The sequence below is a fragment of the Schistocerca cancellata genome, unplaced genomic scaffold (assembly GCF_023864275.1).
Source record: "Schistocerca cancellata isolate TAMUIC-IGC-003103 unplaced genomic scaffold, iqSchCanc2.1 HiC_scaffold_1100, whole genome shotgun sequence".
Lineage (NCBI taxonomy): Eukaryota > Metazoa > Arthropoda > Insecta > Orthoptera > Acrididae > Schistocerca > Schistocerca cancellata.
This window is the reverse complement of record NW_026047099.1, coordinates 4,829,141-4,853,010: the sequence shown is the minus strand read 5'-3', so window position 1 is coordinate 4,853,010 and position 23,870 is coordinate 4,829,141. Positions and strand designations below refer to the sequence as shown.

The 23,870-nt window shown below is 54.9% G+C and overlaps 25 non-coding genes across 25 annotated transcripts; all 25 read left to right on the top strand.

Annotated features, from left to right (window-relative positions):
• The first annotated feature begins 808 nt into the window (after positions 1-808).
• On the top strand, positions 809-927 carry LOC126155621 (5S ribosomal RNA). The gene has a single exon (XR_007533071.1). It is a non-coding gene; the product is annotated as a 5S ribosomal RNA (ribosomal RNA).
• An 833-nt stretch (positions 928-1,760) lies between these two features.
• On the top strand, positions 1,761-1,879 carry LOC126155442 (5S ribosomal RNA). Its single transcript, XR_007532904.1, has one exon. It is a non-coding gene; the product is annotated as a 5S ribosomal RNA (ribosomal RNA).
• Positions 1,880-2,712: 833 nt separating this feature from the next.
• Positions 2,713-2,831, top strand: LOC126155609 (5S ribosomal RNA). The gene has a single exon (XR_007533060.1). It is a non-coding gene; the product is annotated as a 5S ribosomal RNA (ribosomal RNA).
• An 823-nt stretch (positions 2,832-3,654) lies between these two features.
• Positions 3,655-3,773, top strand: LOC126155055 (5S ribosomal RNA). The gene has a single exon (XR_007532573.1). It is a non-coding gene; the product is annotated as a 5S ribosomal RNA (ribosomal RNA).
• An 828-nt stretch (positions 3,774-4,601) lies between these two features.
• LOC126154980 (5S ribosomal RNA) lies at positions 4,602-4,720 on the top strand. The gene has a single exon (XR_007532503.1). It is a non-coding gene; the product is annotated as a 5S ribosomal RNA (ribosomal RNA).
• Positions 4,721-5,548: 828 nt separating this feature from the next.
• LOC126155262 (5S ribosomal RNA) lies at positions 5,549-5,667 on the top strand. The gene has a single exon (XR_007532766.1). It is a non-coding gene; the product is annotated as a 5S ribosomal RNA (ribosomal RNA).
• An 828-nt stretch (positions 5,668-6,495) lies between these two features.
• On the top strand, positions 6,496-6,614 carry LOC126155728 (5S ribosomal RNA). Its single transcript, XR_007533170.1, has one exon. It is a non-coding gene; the product is annotated as a 5S ribosomal RNA (ribosomal RNA).
• Positions 6,615-7,442: 828 nt separating this feature from the next.
• On the top strand, positions 7,443-7,561 carry LOC126155261 (5S ribosomal RNA). The gene has a single exon (XR_007532765.1). It is a non-coding gene; the product is annotated as a 5S ribosomal RNA (ribosomal RNA).
• An 828-nt stretch (positions 7,562-8,389) lies between these two features.
• On the top strand, positions 8,390-8,508 carry LOC126155146 (5S ribosomal RNA). The gene has a single exon (XR_007532657.1). It is a non-coding gene; the product is annotated as a 5S ribosomal RNA (ribosomal RNA).
• An 828-nt stretch (positions 8,509-9,336) lies between these two features.
• Positions 9,337-9,455, top strand: LOC126154670 (5S ribosomal RNA). Its single transcript, XR_007532213.1, has one exon. It is a non-coding gene; the product is annotated as a 5S ribosomal RNA (ribosomal RNA).
• An 832-nt stretch (positions 9,456-10,287) lies between these two features.
• Positions 10,288-10,406, top strand: LOC126155418 (5S ribosomal RNA). Its single transcript, XR_007532892.1, has one exon. It is a non-coding gene; the product is annotated as a 5S ribosomal RNA (ribosomal RNA).
• An 827-nt stretch (positions 10,407-11,233) lies between these two features.
• Positions 11,234-11,352, top strand: LOC126155598 (5S ribosomal RNA). Its single transcript, XR_007533049.1, has one exon. It is a non-coding gene; the product is annotated as a 5S ribosomal RNA (ribosomal RNA).
• An 828-nt stretch (positions 11,353-12,180) lies between these two features.
• LOC126155298 (5S ribosomal RNA) lies at positions 12,181-12,299 on the top strand. Its single transcript, XR_007532799.1, has one exon. It is a non-coding gene; the product is annotated as a 5S ribosomal RNA (ribosomal RNA).
• Positions 12,300-13,126: 827 nt separating this feature from the next.
• Positions 13,127-13,245, top strand: LOC126154769 (5S ribosomal RNA). The gene has a single exon (XR_007532306.1). It is a non-coding gene; the product is annotated as a 5S ribosomal RNA (ribosomal RNA).
• An 827-nt stretch (positions 13,246-14,072) lies between these two features.
• On the top strand, positions 14,073-14,191 carry LOC126155711 (5S ribosomal RNA). The gene has a single exon (XR_007533154.1). It is a non-coding gene; the product is annotated as a 5S ribosomal RNA (ribosomal RNA).
• An 823-nt stretch (positions 14,192-15,014) lies between these two features.
• LOC126154667 (5S ribosomal RNA) lies at positions 15,015-15,132 on the top strand. The gene has a single exon (XR_007532210.1). It is a non-coding gene; the product is annotated as a 5S ribosomal RNA (ribosomal RNA).
• Positions 15,133-15,960: 828 nt separating this feature from the next.
• Positions 15,961-16,079, top strand: LOC126155830 (5S ribosomal RNA). Its single transcript, XR_007533266.1, has one exon. It is a non-coding gene; the product is annotated as a 5S ribosomal RNA (ribosomal RNA).
• Positions 16,080-16,916: 837 nt separating this feature from the next.
• On the top strand, positions 16,917-17,034 carry LOC126154666 (5S ribosomal RNA). The gene has a single exon (XR_007532209.1). It is a non-coding gene; the product is annotated as a 5S ribosomal RNA (ribosomal RNA).
• An 828-nt stretch (positions 17,035-17,862) lies between these two features.
• On the top strand, positions 17,863-17,981 carry LOC126155828 (5S ribosomal RNA). The gene has a single exon (XR_007533264.1). It is a non-coding gene; the product is annotated as a 5S ribosomal RNA (ribosomal RNA).
• Positions 17,982-18,823: 842 nt separating this feature from the next.
• On the top strand, positions 18,824-18,941 carry LOC126155387 (5S ribosomal RNA). The gene has a single exon (XR_007532882.1). It is a non-coding gene; the product is annotated as a 5S ribosomal RNA (ribosomal RNA).
• An 848-nt stretch (positions 18,942-19,789) lies between these two features.
• Positions 19,790-19,908, top strand: LOC126155310 (5S ribosomal RNA). Its single transcript, XR_007532810.1, has one exon. It is a non-coding gene; the product is annotated as a 5S ribosomal RNA (ribosomal RNA).
• Positions 19,909-20,760: 852 nt separating this feature from the next.
• LOC126155080 (5S ribosomal RNA) lies at positions 20,761-20,879 on the top strand. Its single transcript, XR_007532596.1, has one exon. It is a non-coding gene; the product is annotated as a 5S ribosomal RNA (ribosomal RNA).
• An 844-nt stretch (positions 20,880-21,723) lies between these two features.
• LOC126154722 (5S ribosomal RNA) lies at positions 21,724-21,842 on the top strand. The gene has a single exon (XR_007532262.1). It is a non-coding gene; the product is annotated as a 5S ribosomal RNA (ribosomal RNA).
• An 840-nt stretch (positions 21,843-22,682) lies between these two features.
• Positions 22,683-22,801, top strand: LOC126155758 (5S ribosomal RNA). The gene has a single exon (XR_007533198.1). It is a non-coding gene; the product is annotated as a 5S ribosomal RNA (ribosomal RNA).
• An 848-nt stretch (positions 22,802-23,649) lies between these two features.
• On the top strand, positions 23,650-23,768 carry LOC126155757 (5S ribosomal RNA). The gene has a single exon (XR_007533197.1). It is a non-coding gene; the product is annotated as a 5S ribosomal RNA (ribosomal RNA).
• Positions 23,769-23,870: the final 102 nt, after the last annotated feature.

Here is a 23,870-nt window from a genome sequence, read left to right as displayed (position 1 = left end):
TTATGTCGCCAACCCAATTTTCAAACTACCTTTCTGTTGTGACAAAGATGCTTCCTAAAGCCTTTTAAACTACTGTAATGGTACGAAAATGCAGTAATTAACTCAGTTTGAGGGAGAATGAGCTAACCAAGTATGGCCAAGAAGACTTTGAAAACGACAAAACAGTACGAATCGGCAGGTGATTTCTGAAATACGTCACCGCCTATTGTTGTGTAGGAGTGTAGAGTTCCAAATTTGATTTGTAACCACGAATGTATTCCTTAGTCGTCTCGTCTCGTCCCGCAGACGTTTGTCGTGCTTGCGCTGTCATATGGACCACGAACCGAGCGGCAGCGAGCGGCAGTCGAGCAAAGTCGGGACAAGTCGTGACGGGGACAGGGACAGGGATAGGAATGGTGCGAATGCACTGCAAACTACGCAGACACCAGGTGTGGGGCGTGGCGAGGCGAGGCGAGGAAGCCCACATCGCTACCAGTGGCGCCCTCCAGCACGACACTGCCAAACCCCGCACAGGCCCTCCGCTGAACACCAGGGACAAGATGCGTCCTCCGCTAGTGTCGAAGGCTGCACGCGCCCAGCGAATGACAGGGGGTGCAACGAGCAGCAGTGCGTCTCACACACGCGGCGGTGCGCCCGCCAATTCGGCCGTCGCTCTGCTGGGACGCCGGGCGCGCCTCCCCGCGCCGTCCTCGAGGAACTGGCAGTTGCGGAAGGAAGCGCTTTCGTCAAATACGGCCGAAAACTAACATTTTGTGTGTTGGGAGAAAAGCCGAACGCGAATTCTGCCGTGCTCCTACATTAGATGAGCGCCAACGGCCATACCATGATGAATACACCGGTTCTCGTCCGATCACCGAAGTTAAGCATCATCGGGCCCGGCTAGTACTTGGATGGGTGACCGCCTGGGAAACCCGGGTGCTGTTGGCTCCCTTCCTTTTGTTTTTTTGTTATGTCGCCAGTCCAATTTTCAAACTACCTTTCTGTTGTGACAAAGATGCTTCCTTAAGCCTTTTAAACTACTGTAATGGTACGAAAATGCAGTAATTAACTCAGTTTGAGGGAGAATGTGCTAACCAAGTATGGCCAAGAAGACTTTGAAAACGACAAAACAGTACGAATCGGCAGGTGATTTCTGAAATACGTCACCGCCTATTGTTGTGTAGGAGTGTAGAGTTCCAAATTTGATTTGTAACCACGAATGTATTCCTTAGTCGTCTCGTCTCGTCCCGCAGACGTTTGTCGTGCTTGCGCTGTCATATGGACCACGACCCGAGCGGCAGCGAGCCGCAGTCGAGCAAAGTCGGGACGAGTCGGGACGGGGACAGGGACAGGGATAGGAATGGTGCGAATGCACTGCAAACTACGCAGACACCTGGTGTGAGGCGAGGCGAGGCGAGGCGAGGCGAGGAAGCCCACATCGATACCAGTGGCGCCCTCCAGCACGACACTGCCACACCCCGCACAGGCCCTCCGCTGAACACCAGGGACGAGATGCGTCCTCCGCTAGTGTCGAAGGCTGCAAGCGCCCAGCGAATGACAGGGGGTGCAACGAGCAGCAGTGCGTCTCACACACGCGGCGGTGCGCCCGCCAATTCGGCCGTCGCTCTGCTGGGACGCCGGGCGCGCCTCCCAGCGCCGTCCTCGAGGAACTGGCGGTTGCGGAAGGAAGCGCTTTCGTCAAATGCGGCCGAAAACTAACATTTTGTGTGTTGGGAGAAAAGCCGAACGCGAATTCTGCCGTGCTCCTACATTAGATGAGCGCCAACGGCCATACCATGATGAATACACCGGTTCTCGTCCGATCACCGAAGTTAAGCATCATCGGGCCTGGCTAGTACTTGGATGGGTGACCGCCTGGGAAACCCGGGTGCTGTTGGCTCCCTTCCTTCTGTTTTTTTGTTATGTCGCCAGCCCAATTTTCAAATTACCTTTCTGTTGTGACAAAGATGCTTCCTTAAGCCTTTTAAACTTCTGTAATGGTACGAAAATGCAGTAATTAACTCAGTTTGAGGGAGAATGTGCTAACCAAGTATGGCCAAGAAGACTTTGAAAACGACAAAACAGTACGAATCGGCAGGTGATTTCTGAAATACGTCACCGCCTATTGTTGTGTAGGAGTGTAGAGTTCCAAATTTGATTTGTAACCACGAATGTATTCCTTAGTCGTCTCATCTCGTCCCGCAGACGTTTGTCGTGCTTGCGCTGTCATATGGACCACGACCAGAGCGGCAGCGAGCGGCAGTCGAGCAAAGTCGGGACAAGTCGGGACGGGGACAGGGACAGGGATAGAAATGGTGCGAATGCACTGCAAACTACGCAGACACCTGGTGTGAGGCGAGGCGAGGCGAGGCGAGGCGAGGAAGCCCACATCGCTACCAGTGGCGCCCTCCAGCACGACACTGCCACACCCCGCACAGGCCCTCCCCTGAACACCAGGTACAAGAAGCGTCCTCCGCTAGTGTCGAAGGCTGCACGCGCCCAGCGAATGACAGGGGGTGCAACGAGCAGCAGTGCGTCTCACACACGCGGCGGTGCGCCCGCCAATTCGGCCGTCGCTCTGCTGGGACGCCGGGCGCGCCTCCCAGCGCCGTCCTCGAGGAACTGGCGGTTGCGGAAGGAAGCGCTTTCGTCAAATGCGGCCGAAAACTAACATTTTGTGTGTTGGGAGAAAAGCCGAACGCGAATTCAGCCGTGCTCCTACATTAGATTAGCGCCAACGGCCATACCATGATGAATACACCGGTTCTCGTCCGATCACCGAAGTTAAGCATCATCGGGCCCGGCTAGTACTTGGATGGGTGACCGCCTGGGAAACCCGGGTGCTGTTGGCTCCCTTCCTTTTGTTTTTTTGTTATGTCGCCAGCCCAATTTTCAAACTACCTTTCTGTTGTGGCAAAGATGCTTCCTTAAGCATTTTAAACTACTGTAATGGTACGAAAATGCAGTAATTAACTCAGTGTGAGGGAAAATGTGCTAACCAAGTATGGCCAAGAAGACTTTGAAAACGACAAAACAGTACGAATCGGCAGGTGATTTCTGAAATACGTCACCGCCTATTGTTGTGTAGGAGTATAGAGTTCCAAATTTGATTTGTAACCACGAATGTATTCCTTAGTCGTCTCGTCTCGTCCCGCAGACGTTTGTCGTGCTTGCGCTGTCATATGGACCACGACCCGAGCGGCAGCGAGCGGCAGTCGAGCAAAGTCGAGACAAGTCGGGACGGGGACAGGGACAGGGATAGGAATGGTGCGAATGCACTGCAAACTACGCAGACACCTGGTGTGAGGCGAGGCGAGGCGAGGAAGCCCACATCGCTACCAGTGGCGCCCTCCAGCACGACACTGCCACACCCCGCACAGGCCCTCCGCTGAACACTAGGGACAAGATGCGTCCTCCGCTAGTGTCGAAGGCTGCACGCGCCCAGCGAATGACAGGGGGTGCAACGAGCAGCAGTGCGTCTCACACAGGCGGCGGTGCGCCCGCCAATTCGGCCGTCGCTCTGCTGGGACGCCGGGCGCGCCTCCCCGCGCCGTCCTCGAGGAACTGGCGGTTGCGGAAGGAAGCGCTTTCGTCAAATGCGGCCGAAAACTAACATTTTGTGTGTTGGGAGAAACGCCGAACGCGAATTCTGCCGTGCTCCTACATTAGATGAGCGCCAACGGCCATACCATGATGAATACACCGGTTCTCGTCCGATCGCCGAAATTAAGCATCATCGGGCCCGGCTAGTACTTGGATGGGTGACCGCCTGGGAAACCCGGGTGCTGTTGGCTCCCTTCCTTTTGTTTTTTTGTTTTGTCGCCAGCCCAATTTTCAAACTACCTTTCTGTTGTGACAAAGATGCTTCCTTAAGCCTTTTAAACTACTGTAATGGTACGAAAATGCAGTAATTAACTCAGTTTGAGGGAGAATGTGCTAACCAAGTATGGCCAAGAAGACTTTGAAAACGACAAAACAGTACGAATCGGCAGGTGATTTCTGAAATACGTCACCGCCTATTGTTGTGTAGGAGTGTAGAGTTCCAAATTTGATTTGTAACCACGAATGTATTCCTTAGTCGTCTCATCTCGTCCCGCAGACGTTTGTCGTGCTTGCGCTGTCATATGGACCACGACCCGAGCTTCAGCGAGCGGCAGTCGAGCAAAGTCGGGACAAGTCGGGACGGGGACAGGGACAGGGATAGAAATGGTGCGAATGCACTGCAAACTACGCAGACACCTGGTGTGAGGCGAGGCGAGGCGAGGCGAGGAAGCCCACATCGCTACCAGTGGCGCCCTCCAGCACGACACTGCCACACCCCGCACAGGCCCTCCCCTGAACACCAGGTACAAGAAGCGTCCTCCGCTAGTGTCGAAGGCTGCACGCGCCCAGCGAATGACAGGGGGTGCAACGAGCAGCAGTGCGTCTCACACACGCGGCGGTGCGCCCGCCAATTCGGCCGTCGCTCTGCTGGGACGCCGGGCGCGCCTCCCCGCGCCGTCCTCGAGGAACTGGCGGTTGCGGAAGGAAGCGCTTTCGTCAAATGCGGCCGAAAACTAACATTTTGTGTGTTGGGAGAAAAGCCGAACGCGAATTCTGCCGTGCTCCTACATTAGATTAGCGCCAACGGCCATACCATGATGAATACACCGGTTCTCGTCCGATCACCGAAGTTAGGCATCATCGGGCCCGGCTAGTACTTGGATGGGAGACCGCCTGGGAAACCCGGGTGCTGTTGGCTCCCTTCCTTTTGTTTTTTTGTTATGTCGCCAGCCCAATTTTCAAACTACCTTTCTGTTGTGGCAAAGATGCTTCCTTAAGCATTTTAAACTACTGTAATGGTACGAAAATGCAGTAATTAACTCAGTGTGAGGGAAAATGTGCTAACCAAGTATGGCCAAGAAGACTTTGAAAACGACAAAACAGTACGAATCGGCAGGTGATTTCTGAAATACGTCACCGCCTATTGTTGTGTAGGAGTATAGAGTTCCAAATTTGATTTGTAACCACGAATGTATTCCTTAGTCGTCTCGTCTCGTCCCGCAGACGTTTGTCGTGCTTGCGCTGTCATATGGACCACGACCCGAGCGGCAGCGAGCGGCAGTCGAGCAAAGTCGAGACAAGTCGGGACGGGGACAGGGACAGGGATAGGAATGGTGCGAATGCGCTGCAAACTACGCAGACACCTGGTGTGAGGCGAGGCGAGGCGAGGCGAGGAAGCCCACATCGCTACCAGTGGCGCCCTCCAGCACGACACTGCCACACCCCGCACAGGCCCTCCGCTGAACACTAGGGACAAGATGCGTCCTCCGCTAGTGTCGAAGGCTGCACGCGCCCAGCGAATGACAGGGGGTGCAACGAGCAGCAGTGCGTCTCACACAGGCGGCGGTGCGCCCGCCAATTCGGCCGTCGCTCTGCTGGGACGCCGGGCGCGCCTCCCCGCGCCGTCCTCGAGGAACTGGCGGTTGCGGAAGGAAGCGCTTTCGTCAAATGCGGCCGAAAACTAACATTTTGTGTGTTGGGAGAAAAGCCGAACGCGAATTCTGCCGTGCTCCTACATTAGATGAGCGCCAACGGCCATACCATGATGAATACACCGGTTCTCGTCCGATCGCCGAAATTAATCATCATCGGGCCCGGCTAGTACTTGGATGGGTGACCGCCTGGGAAACCCGGGTGCTGTTGGCTCCCTTCCTTTTGTTTTTTTGTTTTGTCGCCAGCCCAATTTTCAAACTACCTTTCTGTTGTGACAAAGATGCTTCCTTAAGCCTTTTAAACTACTGTAATGGTACGAAAATGCAGTAATTAACTCAGTTTGAGGGAGAATGTGCTAACCAAGTATGGCCAAGAAGACTTTGAAAACGACAAAACAGTACGAATCGGCAGGTGATTTCTGAAATACGTCACCGCCTATTGTTGTGTAGGAGTGTAGATTTCCAAATTTGATTTGTAACCACGAATGTATTCCTTAGTCGTCTCGTCTCGTCCCGCAGACGTTTGTCGTACTTGCGCTGTCATATGGACCACGACCCGAGCGGCAGCGAGCGGCAGTCGAGCAAAGTCGGGACAAGTCGGGACGGGGACAGGGACAGGGATAGGAATGGTGCGAATGCGCTGCAAACTAGGCAGACACCTGGTGTGAGGCGAGGCGAGGCGAGGCGAGGAAGCCCACATCGCTACCAGTGGCGCCCTCCAACACGACACTGCCACACCCCGCACAGGCCCTCCGCTGAACACCAGGGACAAGATGCGTCCTCCGCTAGTGTCGAAGGCTGCACGCGCCCAGCGAATGACAGGGGGTGCAACGAGCAGCAGTGCGTCTCACACACGCGGCGGTGCGCCCGCCAATTCGGCCGTCGCTCTGCTGGGACGCCGGGCGCGCCTCCCCGCGCCGTCCTCGAGGAACTGGCGGTTGCGGAAGGAAGCGCTTTCGTCAAATGCGGCCGAAAACTAACATTTTGTGTGTTGGGAGAAAAGCCGAACGCGAATACTGCCGTGCTCCTACATTAGATTAGCGCCAACGGCCATACCATGATGAATACACCGGTTCTCGTCCGATCACCGAAGTTAAGCATCATCGGGCCCGGCTAGTACTTGGATGGGAGACCGCCTGGGAAACCCGGGTGCTGTTGGCTCCCTTCCTTTTGTTTTTTTGTTATGTCGCCAGCCCAATTTTCAAACTACCTTTCTGTTGTGGCAAAGATGCTTCCTTAAGCATTTTAAACTACTGTAATGGTACGAAAATGCAGTAATTAACTCAGTGTGAGGGAAAATGTGCTAACCAAGTATGGCCAAGAAGACTTTGAAAACGACAAAACAGTACGAATCGGCAGGTGATTTCTGAAATACGTCACCGCCTATTGTTGTGTAGGAGTATAGAGTTCCAAATTTGATTTGTAACCACGAATGTATTCCTTAGTCGTCTCGTCTCGTCCCGCAGACGTTTGTCGTGCTTGCGCTGTCATATGGACCACGACCCGAGCGGCAGCGAGCGGCAGTCGAGCAAAGTCGAGACAAGTCGGGACGGGGACAGGGACAGGGATAGGAATGGTGCGAATGCGCTGCAAACTACGCAGACACCTGGTGTGAGGCGAGGCGAGGCGAGGCGAGGAAGCCCACATCGCTACCAGTGGCGCCCTCCAGCACGACACTGCCACACCCCGCACAGGCCCTCCGCTGAACACTAGGGACAAGATGCGTCCTCCGCTAGTGTCGAAGGCTGCACGCGCCCAGCGAATGACAGGGGGTGCAACGAGCAGCAGTGCGTCTCACACAGGCGGCGGTGCGCCCGCCAATTCGGCCGTCGCTCTGCTGGGACGCCGGGCGCGCCTCCCCGCGCCGTCCTCGAGGAACTGGCGGTTGCGGAAGGAAGCGCTTTCGTCAAATGCGGCCGAAAACTAACATTTTGTGTGTTGGGAGAAAATCCGAACGCGAATTCTGCCGTGCTCCTACATTAGATGAGCGCCAACGGCCATACCATGATGAATACACCGGTTCTCGTCCGATCGCCGAAATTAATCATCATCGGGCCCGGCTAGTACTTGGATGGGTGACCGCCTGGGAAACCCGGGTGCTGTTGGCTCCCTTCCTTTTGTTTTTTTGTTTTGTCGCCAGCCCAATTTTCAAACTACCTTTCTGTTGTGACAAAGATGCTTCCTTAAGCCTTTTAAACTACTGTAATGGTACGAAAATGCAGTAATTAACTCAGTTTGAGGGAGAATGTGCTAACCAAGTATGGCCAAGAAGACTTTGAAAACGACAAAACAGTACGAATCGGCAGGTGATTTCTGAAATACGTCACCGCCTATTGTTGTGTAGGAGTGTAGATTTCCAAATTTGATTTGTAACCACGAATGTATTCCTTAGTCGTCTCGTCTCGTCCCGCAGACGTTTGTCGTACTTGCGCTGTCATATGGACCACAACCCGAGCGGCAGCGAGCGGCAGTCGAGCAAAGTCGGGACAAGTCGGGACGGGGACAGGGACAGGGATAGGAATGGTGCGAATGCGCTGCAAACTAGGCAGACACCTGGTGTGAGGCGAGGCGAGGCGAGGCGAGGAAGCCCACATCGCTACCAGTGGCGCCCTCCAACACGACACTGCCACACCCCGCACAGGCCCTCCGCTGAACACCAGGGACAAGATGCGTCCTCCGCTAGTGTCGAAGGCTGCACGCGCCCAGCGAATGACAGGGGGTGCAACGAGCAGCAGTGCGTCTCACACACGCGGCGGTGCGCCCGCCAATTCGGCCGTCGCTCTGCTGGGACGCCGGGCGCGCCTCCCCGCGCCGTCCTCGAGGAACTGGCGGTTGCGGAAGGAAGCGCTTTCGTCAAATGCGGCCGAAAACTAACATTTTGTGTGTTGGGAGAAAAGCCGAACGCGAATTCTGCCGTGCTCCTACATTAGATGAGCGCCAACGGCCATACCATGATGAATACACCGGTTCTCGTCCGATCGCCGAAGTTAAGCATTCTCGGGCCCGGCTAGTACTTGGATGGGTGACCGCCTGGGAAACCCGGGTGCTGTTGGCTCCCTTCCTTTTGTTTTTTTGTTTTGTCGCCAGCCCAATTTTCAAACTACCTTTCTGTTGTGACAAAGATGCTTCCTTAAGCCTTTTAAACTACTGTAATGGTACGAAAATGCAGTAATTAACTCAGTTTGAGGGAGAATGTGCTAACCAAGTATGGCCAAGAAGACTTTGAAAACGACAAAACAGTACGAATCGGCAGGTGATTTCTGAAATATGTCACCGCCTATTGTTGTGTAGGAGTGTAGAGTTCCAAATTTGATTTGTAACCACGAATGTATTCCTTAGTCGTCTCGTCTCGTCCCGCAGACGTTTGTCGTGCTTGCGCTGTCATATGGACCACGACCCGAGCGGCAGCGAGCGGCAGTCGAGCAAAGTCGAGACAAGTCGGGACGGGGACAGGGACAGGGATAGGAATGGTGCGAATGCACTGCAAACTACGCAGACACCTGGTGTGAGGCGAGGCGAGGCGAGGCGAGGAAGCCCACATCGCTACCAGTGGCGCCCTCCAGCACGACACTGCCACACCCCGCACAGGCCCTCCGCTGAACACCAGGGACAAGATGCGTCCTCCGCTAGTGTCGAAGGCTGCACGCGCCCAGCGAATGACAGGGGGTGCAACGAGCAGCAGTGCGTCTCACACACGCGGCGGTGCGCCCGCCAATTCGGCCGTCGCTCTGCTGGGACGCCGGGCGCGCCTCCCCGCGCCGTCCTCGAGGAACTGGCGGTTGCGGAAGGAAGCGCTTTCGTCAAATGCGGCCGAAAACTAACATTTTGTGTGTTGGGAGAAAAGCCGAACGCGAATTCTGCCGTGCTCCTACATTAGATGAGCGCCAACGGCCATACCATGATGAATACACCGGTTCTCGTCCGATCACCGAAGTTAAGCATCATCGGGCCCGGCTAGTACTTGGATGGGTGACCGCCTGGGAAACCCGGATGCTGTTGGCTCCCTTCCTTTTGTTTTTTTGTTATGTCGCCAGCCCAATTTTCAAACTACCTGTCTGTTGTGACAAAGATGCTTCCTTAAGCCTTTTAAACTACTGTAATGGTACGAAAATGCAGTAATTAACTCAGTTTGAGGGAGAATGTGCTAACCAAGTTTGCCAAGAAGACTTTGAAAACGACAAAACAGTACGAATCGGCAGGTGATTTCTGAAATACGTCACCGCCTATTGTTGTGTAGGAGTGTAGAGTTCCAAATTTGATTTGTAACCACGAATGTATTCCTTAGTCGTCTCGTCTCGTCCCGCAGACGTTTGTCGTGCTTGCGCTGTCATATGGACCACGACCCGAGCGGCAGCGAGCGGCAGTCGAGCAAAGTCGGGACAAGTCGGGACGGGGACAGGGACAGGGATAGGAATGGTGCGAATGCACTGCAAACTACGCAGACACCTGGTGTGAGGCGAGGCGAGGCGAGGCGCGGCGAGGAAGCCCACATCGCTACCAGTGGCGCCCTCCAGCACGACACTGCCACACCCCGCACAGGCCCTCCGCTGAACACCAGGGACAAGATGCGTCCTCCGCTAGTGTCGAAGGCTGCAAGCGCCCAGCGAATGACAGGGGGTGCAACGAGCAGCAGTGCGTCTCACACACGCGGCGGTGCGCCCGCCAATTCGGCCGTCGCTCTGCTGGGACACCGGGCACGCCTCCCCGCGCCGTCCTCGAGGAATTGGTGGTTGCGGAAGGAAGCGCTTTCGTCAAATGCGGCCGACAACAAATATTTTGTGTGTTGGGAGAAAAGCCGAACGCGAATTCTGCCGTGCTCCTACATTAGATGAGCGCCAACGGCCATACCATGATGAATACACCGGTTCTCGTCCGATCACCGAAGTTAAGCATCATCGGGCCTGGCTAGTACTTGGATGGGTGACCGCCTGGGAAACCCGGGTGCTGTTGGCTCCCTTCCTTTTGTTTTTTTGTTATGTCGCCAGCCCAATTATCAAATTACCTTTCTGTTGTGACAAAGATGCTTCCTTAAGCCTTTTAAACTTCTGTAATGGTACGAAAATGCAGTAATTAACTCAGTTTGAGGGAGAATGTGCTAACCAAGTATGGCCAAGAAGACTTTGAAAACGACAAAACAGTACGAATCGGCAGGTGATTTCTGAAATACGTCACCGCCTATTGTTGTGTAGGAGTGTAGAGTTCCAAATTTGATTTGTAACCACGAATGTATTCCTTAGTCGTCTCATCTCGTCCCGCAGACGTTCTCGTGCTTGCGCTGTCATATGGACCACGACCCGAGCGGCAGCGAGCGGCAGTCGAGCAAAGTCGGGACAAGTCGGGACGGGGACAGGGACAGGGATAGGAATGGTGCGAATGCACTGCAAACTACGCAGACACCTGGTGTGAGGCGAGGCGAGGCGAGGCGAGGAAGCCCACATCGCTACCAGTGGCGCCCTCCAGCACGACACTGCCACACCCCGCACAGGCCCTCCCCTGAACACCAGGTACAAGAAGCGTCCTCCGCTAGTGTCGAAGGCTGCACGCGCCCAGCGAATGACAGGGGGTGCAACGAGCAGCAGTGCGTCTCACACACGCGGCGGTGCGCCCGCCAATTCGGCCGTCGCTCTGCTGGGACGCCGGGCGCGCCTCCCAGCGCCGTCCTCGAGGAACTGGCGGTTGCGGAAGGAAGCGCTTTCGTCAAATGCGGCCGAAAACTAACATTTTGTGTGTTGGGAGAAAAGCCGAACGCGAATTCTGCCGTGCTCCTACATTAGATGAGCGCCAACGGCCATACCATGATGAATACACCGGTTCTCGTCCGATCACCGAAGTTAAGCATCATCGGGCCCGGCTAGTACTTGGATGGGTGACCGCCTGGGAAACCCGGGTGCTGTTGGCTCCCTTCCTTTTTTTTTTTTGTTATGTCGCCAGCCCAATTTTCAAACTACCTTTCTGTTGTGGCAAAGATGCTTCCTTAAGCATTTTAAACTACTGTAATGGTACGAAAATGCAGTAATTAACTCAGTGTGAGGGAAAATGTGCTAACCAAGTATGGCCAAGAAGACTTTGAAAACGACAAAACAGTACGAATCGGCAGGTGATTTCTGAAATACGTCACCGCCTATTGTTGTGTAGGAGTGTAGAGTTCCAAATTTGATTTGTAACCACGAATGTATTCCTTAGTCGTCTCGTCTCGTCCCGCAGACGTTTGTCGTGCTTGCGCTGTCATATGGACCACGACCCGAGCGGCAGCGAGCGGCAGTCGAGCAAAGTCGGGACAAGTCGGGACGGGGACACGGACAGGGATAGGAATGGTGCGAATGCACTGCAAACTACGCAGACACCTGGTGTGAGGCGAGGCGAGGCGAGGCGAGGAAGCCCACATCGCTACCAGTGGCGCCCTCCAGCACGACACTGCCACACCCCGCACAGGCCCTCCGCTGAACACCAGGGACAAGATGCGTCCTCCGCTAGTGTCGAAGGCTGCAAGCGCCCAGCGAATGACAGGGGGTGCAACGAGCAGCAGTGCGTCTCACACACGCGGCGGTGCGCCCGCCAATTCGGCCGTCGCTCTGCTGGGACGCCGGGCACGCCTCCCCGCGCCGTCCTCGAGGAATTGGTGGTTGCGGAAGGAAGCGCTTTCGTCAAATGCGGCCGAAAACAAATATTTTGTGTGTTGGGAGAAAAGCCGAACGCGAATTCTGCCGTGCTCCTACATTAGATGAGCGCCAACGGCCATACCATGATGAATACACCGGTTCTCGTCCGATCACCGAAGTTAAGCATCATCGGGCCTGGCTAGTACTTGGATGGGTGACCGCCTGGGAAACCCGGGTGCTGTTGGCTCCCTTCCTTTTGTTTTTTTGTTATGTCGCCAGCCCAATTATCAAATTACCTTTCTGTTGTGACAAAGATGCTTCCTTAAGCCTTTTAAACTTCTGTAATGGTACGAAAATGCAGTAATTAACTCAGTTTGAGGGAGAATGTGCTAACCAAGTATGGCCAAGAAGACTTTGAAAACGACAAAACAGTACGAATCGGCAGGTGATTTCTGAAATACGTCACCGCCTATTGTTGTGTAGGAGTGTAGAGTTCCAAATTTGATTTGTAACCACGAATGTATTCCTTAGTCGTCTCATCTCGTCCCGCAGACGTTCTCGTGCTTGCGCTGTCATATGGACCACGACCCGAGCGGCAGCGAGCGGCAGTCGAGCAAAGTCGGGACAAGTCGGGACGGGGACAGGGACAGGGATAGGAATGGTGCGAATGCACTGCAAACTACGCAGACACCTGGTGTGAGGCGAGGCGAGGCGAGGCGAGGAAGCCCACATCGCTTCCAGTGGCGCCCTCCAGCACGACACTGCCACACCCCGCACAGGCCCTCCCCTGAACACCAGGTACAAGAAGCGTCCTCCGCTAGTGTCGAAGGCTGCACGCGCCCAGCGAATGACAGGGGGTGCAACGAGCAGCAGTGCGTCTCACACACGCGGCGGTGCGCCCGCCAATTCGGCCGTCGCTCTGCTGGGACGCCGGGCGCGCCTCCCAGCGCCGTCCTCGAGGAACTGGCGGTTGCGGAAGGAAGCGCTTTCGTCAAATGCGGCCGAAAACTAACATTTTGTGTGTTGGGAGAAAAGCCGAACGCGAATTCTGCCGTGCTCCTACATTAGATGAGCGCCAACGGCCATACCATGATGAATACACCGGTTCTCGTCCGATCACCGAAGTTAAGCATCATCGGGCCCGGCTAGTACTTGGATGGGTGACCGCCTGGGAAACCCGGGTGCAGTTGGCTCCCTTCCTTTTTTTTTTTTGTTATGTCGCCAGCCCAATTTTCAAACTACCTTTCTGTTGTGGCAAAGATGCTTCCTTAAGCATTTTAAACTACTGTAATGGTACGAAAATGCAGTAATTAACTCAGTGTGAGGGAAAATGTGCTAACCAAGTATGGCCAAGAAGACTTTGAAAACGACAAAACAGTACGAATCGGCAGGTGATTTCTGAAATACGTCACCGCCTATTGTTGTGTAGGAGTGTAGAGTTCCAAATTTGATTTGTAACCACGAATGTATTCCTTAGTCGTCTCGTCTCGTCCCGCAGACGTTTGTCGTGCTTGCGCTGTCATATGGACCACGACCCGAGCGGCAGCGAGCGGCAGTCGAGCAAAGTCGGGACAAGTCGGGACGGGGACAGGGACAGGGATAGGAATGGTGCGAATGCACTGCAAACTACGCAGACACCTGGTGTGAGGCGAGGCGAGGCGAGGCGAGGAAGCCCACATCGCTACCAGTGGCGCCCTCCAGCACGACACTGCCACACCCCCACAGGCCCTCCCCTGAACACCAGGGACATGAAGCGTCCTCCGCTAGTGTCGAAGGCTGCACGCGCCCAGCGAATGACAGGGGGTGCAACGAGCAGCAGTGCGTCTCACACACGCGGCGGTGCGCCCGCCAATTCGGCCGTCGCTCTGCTGGGACGCCGGGCACGCCTCCCCGCGCCGTCCTCGAGGAACTGGCGGTTGCGGAAGGAAGCGCTTTCGTCAAATGCGGCCGAAAACTAACATTTTGTGTGTTGGGAGAAAAGCCGAACGCGAATTCTGCCGTGCTCCTACATTAGATGAGCGCCAACGGCCATACCATGATGAATACACCGGTTCTCATCCGATCACCGAAGTTAAGCATCATCGGGCCCGGCTAGTACTTGGATGGGTGACCGCCTGGGAAACCCGGGTGCTGTTGGCTCCCTTCCTTTTGTTTTTTTGTTATGTCGCCAGCCCAATTTTCAAACTACCTTTCTGTTGTGACAAAGATGCTTCCTTAAGCCTTTTAAACTACTGTAATGGTACGAAAATGCAGTAATTAACTCAGTTTGAGGGAGAATGTGCTAACCAAGTATGGCCAAGAAGACTTTGAAAACGACAAAACAGTACGAATCGGCAGGTGATTTCTGAAATACGTCACCGCCTATTGTTGTGTAGGAGTGTAGAGTTCCAAATTTGATTTGTAACCACGAATGTATTCCTTAGTCGTCTCGTCTCGTCCCGCAGACGTTTGTCGTGCTTGCGCTGTCATATGGACCACGACCCGAGCGGCAGCGAGCGGCAGTCGAGCAAAGTCGAGACAAGTCGGGACGGGGACAGGGACAGGGATAGGAATGGTGCGAATGCACTGCAAACTACGCAGACACCTGGTGTGAGGCGAGGCGAGGCGAGGAAGCCCACATCGCTACCAGTGGCGCCCTCCAGCACGACACTGCCACACCCCGCACAGGCCCTCCGCTGAACACTAGGGACAAGATGCGTCCTCCGCTAGTGTCGAAGGCTGCACGCGCCCAGCGAATGACAGGGGGTGCAACGAGCAGCAGTGCGTCTCACACACGCGGCGGTGCGCCCGCCAATTCGGCCGTCGCTCTGCTGGGACGCCGGGCGCGCCTCCCCGCGCCGTCCTCGAGGAACTGGCGGTTGCGGAAGGAAGCGCTTTCGTCAAATGCGGCCGAAAACTAACATTTTGTGTGTTGGGAGAAAAGCCGAACGCGAATTCTGCCGTGCTCCTACATTAGATGAGCGCCAACGGCCATACCATGATGAATACACCGGTTCTCGTCCGATCGCCGAAGTTAAGCATCATCGGGCCCGGCTAGTACTTGGATGGGTGACCGCCTGGGAACCCGGGTGCTGTTGGCTCCCTTCCTTTTGTTTTTTTGTTTTGTCGCCAGCCCAATTTTCAAACTACCTTTCTGTTGTGACAAAGATGCTTCCTTAAGCCTTTTAAACTACTGTAATGGTACGAAAATGCAGTAATTAACTCAGTTTGAGGGAGAATGTGCTAACCAAGTATGGCCAAGAAGACTTTGAAAACGACAAAACAGTACGAATCGGCAGGTGATTTCTGAAATACGTCACCGCCTATTGTTGTGTAGGAGTGTAGAGTTCCAAATTTGATTTGTAACCACGAATGTATTCCTTAGTCGTCTCGTCTCGTCCCGCAGACGTTTGTCGTGCTTGCGCTGTCATATGGACCACGAACCGAGCGGCAGCGAGCGGCAGTCGAGCAAAGGCGAGACAAGTCGGGACGGGGACAGGGACAGGGATAGGAATGGTGCGAATGCACTGCAAACTACGCAGACACCTGGTGTGAGGCGAGGCGAGGCGAGGCGAGGAAGCCCACATCGCTACCAGTGGCGCCCTCCAGCACGACACTGCCACACCCCGCACAGGCCCTCCGCTGAACACCAGGGACAAGATGCGTCCTCCGCTAGTGTCGAAGGCTGCACGCGCCCAGCGAATGACAGGGGGTGCAACGAGCAGCAGTGCGTCTCACACACGCGGCGGTGCGCCCGCCAATTCGGCCGTCGCTCTGCTGGGACGCCGGGCGCGCCTCCCCGCGCCGTCCTCGAGGAACTGGCGGTTGCGGAAGGAAGCGCTTTCGTCAAATGCGGCCGAAAACTAACATTTTGTGTGTTGGGAGAAAAGCCGAACGCGAATTCTGCCGTGCTCCTACATTAGATGAGCGCCAACGGCCATACCATGATGAATACACCGGTTCTCGTCCGATCGCCGAAGTTAAGCATCATCGGGCCCGGCTAGTACTTGGATGGGTGACCGCCTGGGAAACCCGGGTGCTGTTGGCTCCCTTCCTTTTGTTTTTTTGTTATGTCGCCAGCCCAATTTTCAAACTACCTTTCTGTTGTGACAAAGATGCTTCCTTAAGCCTTTTAAGCTACTGTAATGGTACGAAAATGCAGTAATTAACTCAGTTTGAGGGAGAATGTGCTAACCAAGTTTGCCAAGAAGACTTTGAAAACGACAAAACAGTACGAATCGGCAGGTGATTTCTGAAATACGTCACCGCCTATTGTTGTGTAGGAGTGTAGAGTTCCAAATTTGATTTGTAACCACGAATTTATTCCTTAGTCGTCTCGTCTCGTCTCGTCTCGTCTCGTCTCGCAGACGTTTGTCGTGCTTGCGCTGTCATATGGACCACGACCCGAGCGGCAGCGAGCGGCAGTCGAGCAAAGTCGGGACAAGTCGGGACGGGGACAGGGACAGGGATAGGAATGGTGCGAATGCACTGCAAACTACGCAGACACCTGGTGTGAGGCGAGGCGAGGCGAGGAAGCCCACATCGCTACCAGTGGCGCCCTCCAGCACGACACTGCCACACCCCGCACAGGCCCTCCGCTGAACACTAGGGACAAGATGCGTCCTCCGCTAGTGTCGAAGGCTGCACGCGCCCAGCGAATGACAGGGGGTGCAACGAGCAGCAGTGCGTCTCACACACGCGGCGGTGCGCCCGCCAATTCGGCCGTCGCTCTGCTGGGACGCCGGGCGCGCCTCCCCGCGCCGTCCTCGAGGAACTGGCGGTTGCGGAAGGAAGCGCTTTCGTCAAATGCGGCCGAAAACTAACATTTTGTGTGTTGGGAGAAAAGCCGAACGCGAATTCTGCCGTGCTCCTACATTAGATGAGCGCCAACGGCCATACCATGATGAATACACCGGTTCTCGTCCGATCGCCGAAGTTAAGCATCATCGGGCCCGGCTAGTACTTGGATGGGTGACCGCCTGGGAACCCGGGTGCTGTTGGCTCCCTTCCTTTTGTTTTTTTGTTTTGTCGCCAGCCCAATTTTCAAACTACCTTTCTGTTGTGACAAAGATGCTTCCTTAAGCCTTTTAAACTACTGTAATGGTACGAAAATGCAGTAATTAACTCAGTTTGAGGGAGAATGTGCTAACCAAGTATGGCCAAGAAGACTTTGAAAACGACAAAACAGTACGAATCGGCAGGTGATTTCTGAAATACGTCACCGCCTATTGTTGTGTAGGAGTGTAGAGTTCCAAATTTGATTTGTAACCACGAATGTATTCCTTAGTCGTCTCGTCTCGTCCCGCAGACGTTTGTCGTGCTTGCGCTGTCATATGGACCACGAACCGAGCGGCAGCGAGCGGCAGTCGAGCAAAGGCGAGACAAGTCGGGACGGGGACAGGGACAGGGATAGGAATGGTGCGAATGCACTGCAAACTACGCAGACACCTGGTGTGAGGCGAGGCGAGGCGAGGCGAGGAAGCCCACATCGCTACCAGTGGCGCCCTCCAGCACGACACTGCCACACCCCGCACAGGCCCTCCGCTGAACACCAGGGACAAGATGCGTCCTCCGCTAGTGTCGAAGGCTGCACGCGCCCAGCGAATGACAGGGGGTGCAACGAGCAGCAGTGCGTCTCACACACGCGGCGGTGCGCCCGCCAATTCGGCCGTCGCTCTGCTGGGACGCCGGGCGCGCCTCCCCGCGCCGTCCTCGAGGAACTGGCGGTTGCGGAAGGAAGCGCTTTCGTCAAATGCGGCCGAAAACTAACATTTTGTGTGTTGGGAGAAAAGCCGAACGCGAATTCTGCCGTGCTCCTACATTAGATGAGCGCCAACGGCCATACCATGATGAATACACCGGTTCTCGTCCGATCGCCGAAGTTAAGCATCATCGGGCCCGGCTAGTACTTGGATGGGTGACCGCCTGGGAAACCCGGGTGCTGTTGGCTCCCTTCCTTTTGTTTTTTTGTTATGTCGCCAGCCCAATTTTCAAACTACCTTTCTGTTGTGACAAAGATGCTTCCTTAAGCCTTTTAAGCTACTGTAATGGTACGAAAATGCAGTAATTAACTCAGTTTGAGGGAGAATGTGCTAACCAAGTTTGCCAAGAAGACTTTGAAAACGACAAAACAGTACGAATCGGCAGGTGATTTCTGAAATACGTCACCGCCTATTGTTGTGTAGGAGTGTAGAGTTCCAAATTTGATTTGTAACCACGAATTTATTCCTTAGTCGTCTCGTCTCGTCTCGTCTCGTCTCGTCTCGCAGACGTTTGTCGTGCTTGCGCTGTCATATGGACCACGACCCGAGCGGCAGCGAGCGGCAGTCGAGCAAAGTCGGGACAAGTCGGGACGGGGACAGGGACAGGGATAGGAATGGTGCGAATGCACTGCAAACTACGCAAACACCTGGTGTGAGGCGAGGCGAGGCGAGGCGAGGAAGCCCACATCGCTACCAGTGGCGCCCTCCAGCACGACACTGCCACACCCCGCACAGGCCCTCCGCTGAACACCAGGGACAAGATGCGTCCTCCGCTAGTGTCGAAGGCTGCACGCGCCCAGCGAATGACAGGGGGTGCAACGAGCAGCAGTGCGTCTCACACACGCGGCGGTGCGCCCGCCAATTCGGCCGTCGCTCTGCTGGGACGCCGGGCGCGCCTCCCCGCGCCGCCCTCGAGGAACTGGCGGTTGCGGAAGGAAGCGCTTTCGTCAAATGCGGCCGAAAACTAACATTTTGTGTGTTGGGAGAAAAGCCGAACGCGAATTCTGCCGTGCTCCTACATTAGATGAGCGCCGACGGCCATACCATGATGAATACACCGGTTCTCGTCCGATCACCTAAGTTAAGCATCATTGGGCCCGGCTAGTACTTGATTGGTGACCGCCTGGGAAACCCGGGTGTTGTTGGCTCCCTTCCTTTTTTTTTTTTTTTGTTATGTCGCCAGCCCAATTTTCAAACTACCTTTCTGTTGTGACAAAGTTGCTTCCTTAAGCCTTTTAAACTACTGTAATGGTACGAAAATGCAGTAATTAACTCAGTTTGAGGGAGAATGTGCTAACCAAGTTTGCCAAGAAGACTTTGAAAACGACAAAACAGTACGAATCGGCAGGTGATTTCTGAAATACGTCACCGCCTATTGTTGTGTAGGAGTGTAGAGTTCCAAATTTGATTTGTAACCACGAATTTATTCCTTAGTCGTCTCGTCTCGTCTCGTCTCGTCTCGTCTCGCAGACGTTTGTCGTGCTTGCGCTGTCATATGGACCACGACCCGAGCGGCAGCGAGCGGCAGTCGAGCAAAGTCGGGACAAGTCGGGACGGGGACAGGGACAGGGATAGGAATGGTGCGAATGCACTGCAAACTACGCAAACACCTGGTGTGAGGCGAGGCGAGGCGAGGCGAGGAAGCCCACATCGCTACCAGTGGCGGGCGCCCTCCAGCACGACACTGCCACACCCCGCACAGGCCCTCCGCTGAACACCAGGGACAAGATGCGTCCTCCGCTAGTGTCGAAGGCTGCACGCGCCCAGCGAATGACAGGGGGTGCAACGAGCAGCAGTGCGTCTCACACACGTGGCGGTGCGCCCGAAATTCGGCCGTCGCTCTGCTGGGACGCCGGGCGCGCCTCCCCGCGCCGTCCTCGAGGAACTGGCGGTTGCGGAAGGAAGCGCTTTCGTCAAATGCGGCCGAAAACTAACATTTTGTGTGTTGGGAGAAAAGCCGAACGCGAATTCTGCCGTGCTCCTACATTAGATGAGCGCCGACGGCCATACCATGATGAATACACCGCTTCTCGTCCGATCACCGATGTTAAGCATCATCGGGCCCGGCTAGTACTTGGATGGGTGACCGCCTGGGAAACCCGGGTGCTGTTGGCTCCCTTCCTTTTTTTTTTTTGTTATGTCAACAGCCCAATTTTCAAACTACCTTTCTGTTGTGACAAAGTTGCTTCCTTAAGCCTTTTAAACTACTGTAATGGTACGAAAATGCAGTAATTAACTCAGTTTGAGGGAGAATGTGCTAACCAAGTTTGCCAAGAAGACTTTGAAAACGACAAAACAGTACGAATCGGCAGGTGATTTCTGAAATACGTCACCGCCTATTGTTGTGTAGGAGTGTAGAGTTCCAAATTTGATTTGTAACCACGAATTTATTCCTTAGTCGTCTCGTCTCGTCTCGTCTCGTCTCGTCTCGCAGACGTTTGTCGTGCTTGCGCTGTCATATGGACCACGACCCGAGCGGCAGCGAGCGGCAGTCGAGCAAAGTCGGGACAAGTCGGGACGGGGACAGGGACAGGGATAGGAATGGTGCGAATGCACTGCAAACTACGCAGACACCTGGTGTGAGGCGAGGCGAGGCGAGGCGAGGCGAGGCGAGGAAGCCCACATCGCTACCAGTGGCGCCCTCCAGCACGACACTGCCACACCCCGCACAGGCCCTCCGCTGAACACCAGGGACAAGATGCGTCCTCCGCTAGTGTCGAAGGCTGCACGCGCCCAGCGAATGACAGGGGGTGCAACGAGCAGCAGTGCGTCTCACACACGCGGCGGTGCGCCCGCCAATTCGGCCGTCGCTCTGCTGGGACGCCGGGCGCGCCTCCCCGCGCCGTCCTCGAGGAACTGGCGGTTGCGGAAGGAAGCGCTTTCGTCAAATGCGGCCGAAAACTAACATTTTGTGTGTTGGGAGAAAAGCCGAACGCGAATTCTGCCGTGCTCCTACATTAGATGAGCGCCGACGGCCATACCATGATGAATACACCGGTTCTCGTCCGATCACCTAAGTTAAGCATCATTGGGCCCGGCTAGTACTTGGATGGGTGACCGCCTGGGAAACCCGGGTGTTGTTGGCTCCCTTCCTTTTTTTTTTTTTTGTTATGTCGCCAGCCCAATTTTCAAACTACCTTTCTGTTGTGACAAAGTTGCTTCCTTAAGCCTTTTAAACTACTGTAATGGTACGAAAATGCAGTAATTAACTCAGTTTGAGGGAGAATGTGCTAACCAAGTTTGCCAAGAAGACTTTGAAAACGACAAAACAGTACGAATCGGCAGGTGATTTCTGAAATACGTCACCGCCTATTGTTGTGTAGGAGTGTAGAGTTCCAAATTTGATTTGTAACCACGAATTTATTCCTTAGTCGTCTCGTCTCGTCTCGTCTCGTCTCGTCTCGCAGACGTTTGTCGTGCTTGCGCTGTCATATGGACCACGACCCGAGCGGCAGCGAGCGGCAGTCGAGCAAAGTCGGGACAAGTCGGGACGGGGACAGGGACAGGGATAGGAATGGTGCGAATGCACTGCAAACTACGCAAACACCTGGTGTGAGGCGAGGCGAGGCGAGGCCAGGAAGCCCACATCGCTACCAGTGGCGCCCTCCAGCACGACACTGCCACACCCCGCACAGGCCCTCCGCTGAACATCAGGGACAAGATGCGTCCTCCGCTAGTGTCGAAGGCTGCACGCGCCCAGCGAATGACAGGGGGTGCAACGAGCAGCAGTGCGTCTCACACACGCGGCGGTGCGCCCGCCAATTCGGCCGTCGCTCTGCTGGGACGCCGGGCGCGCCTCCCCGCGCCGTCCTCGAGGAACTGGCGGTTGCGGAAGGAAGCGCTTTCGTCAAATGCGGCCGAAAACTAACATTTTGTGTGTTGGGAGAAAAGCCGAACGCGAATTCTGCCGTGCTCCTACATTAGATGAGCGCCGACGGCCATACCATGATGAATACACTGGTTCTCGTCCGATCACCGAAGTTAAGCATCATCGGGCCCGGCTAGTACTTGGATGGGTGACCGCCTGGGAAACCCGGGTGCTGTTGGCTCCCTTCCTTTTTTTTTTGTTATGTCGCCAGCCCAATTTTCAAACTACCTTTCTGTTGTGACAAAGTTGCTTCCTTAAGCCTTTTAAACTACTGTAATGGTACGAAAATGCAGTAATTAACTCAGTTTGAGGGAGAATGTGCTAACCAAGTTTGCCAAGAAGACTTTGAAAACGACAAAACAGTACGAATCGGCAGGTGATTTCTGAAATACGTCACCGCCTATTGTTGTGTAGGAGTGTAGAGTTCCAAATTTGATTTGTAACCACGAATTTATTCCTTAGTCGTCTCGTCTCGTCTCGTCTCGTCTCGTCTCGCAGACGTTTGTCGTGCTTGCGCTGTCATATGGACCACGACCGGAGCGGCAGCGAGCGGCAGTCGAGCAAAGTCGGGACAAGTCGGGACGGGGACAGGGACAGGGATAGGAATGGTGCGAATGCACTGCAAACTACGCAGACACCTGGTGTGAGGCGAGGCGAGGCGAGGCGAGGAAGCCCACATCGCTACCAGTGGCGCCCTCCAGCACGACACTGCCACACCCCGCACAGGCCCTCCGCTGAACACCAGGGACAAGATGCGTCCTCCGCTAGTGTCGAAGGGTGCACGCGCCCAGCGAATGACAGGGGGTGCAACGAGCAGCAGTGCGTCTCACACACGCGGCGGTGCGCCCGCCAATTCGGCCGTCGCTCTGCTGGGACGCCGGGCGCGCCTCCCCGCGCCGTCCTCGAGGAACTGGCGGTTGCGGAAGGAAGCGCTTTCGTCAAATGCGGCCGAAAACTAACATTTTGTGTGTTGGGAGAAAAGCCGAACGCGAATTCTGCCGTGCTCCTACATTAGATGAGCGCCGACGGCCATACCATGATGAATACACCGGTTCTCGTCCGATCACCGAAGTTAAGCATCATCGGGCCCGGCTAGTACTTGGATGGGTGACCGCCTGGGAAACCCGGGTGCTGTTGGCTCCCTTCCTTTTTTTTTTTTTGTTATGTCGCCAGCCCAATTTTCAAACTACCTTTCTGTTGTGACAAAGTTGCTTCCTTAAGCCTTTTAAACTACTGTAATGGTACGAAAATGCAGTAATTAACTCAGTTTGAGGGAGAATGTGCTAACCAAGTTTGCCAAGAAGACTTTGAAAACGACAAAACAGTACGAATCGGCAGGTGATTTCTGAAATACGTCACCGCCTATTGTTGTGTAGGAGTGTAGAGTTCCAAATTTGATTTGTAACCACGAATTTATTCCTTAGTCGTCTCGTCTCGTCTCGTCTCGTCTCGTCTCGTCTCGCAGACGTTTGTCGTGCTTGCGCTGTCATATGGACCACGACCCGAGCGGCAGCGAGCGGCAGTCGAGCAAAGTCGGGACAAGTCGGGACGGGGACAGGGACAGGGATAGGAATGGTGCGAATGCACTGCAAACTACGCAGACACCTGGTGTGAGGCGAGGCGAGGCGAGGCGAGGAAGCCCACATCGCTACCAGTGGCGCCCTCCAGCACGACACTGCCACACCCCGCACAGGCCCTCCGCTGAACACCAGGGACAAGATGCGTCCTCCGCTAGTGTCGAAGGCTGCACGCGCCCAGCGAATGACAGGGGGTGCAACGAGCAGCAGTGCGTCTCACACACGCGGCGGTGCGCCCGCCAATTCGGCCGTCGCTCTGCTGGGACGCCGGGCGCGCCTCCCCGCGCCATCCTCGAGGAACTGGCGGTTGTGGAAGGAAGCGCTTTCGTCAAATGCGGCCGAAAACTAACATTTTGTGTGTTGGGAGAAAAGCCGAACGCGAATTCTGCCGTGCTCCTACATTAGATGAGCGCCGACGGCCATACCATGATGAATACACCGGTTCTCGTCCGATCACCGAAGTTAAGCATCATCGGGCCCGGCTAGTACTTGGATGGGTGACCGCCTGGGAAACCCGGGTGCTGTTGGCTCCCTTCCTTTTTTTTTTTTGTTATGTCGCCAGCCCAATTTTCAAACTACCTTTCTGTTGTGACAAAGTTGCTTCCTTAAGCCTTTTAAACTACTGTAATGGT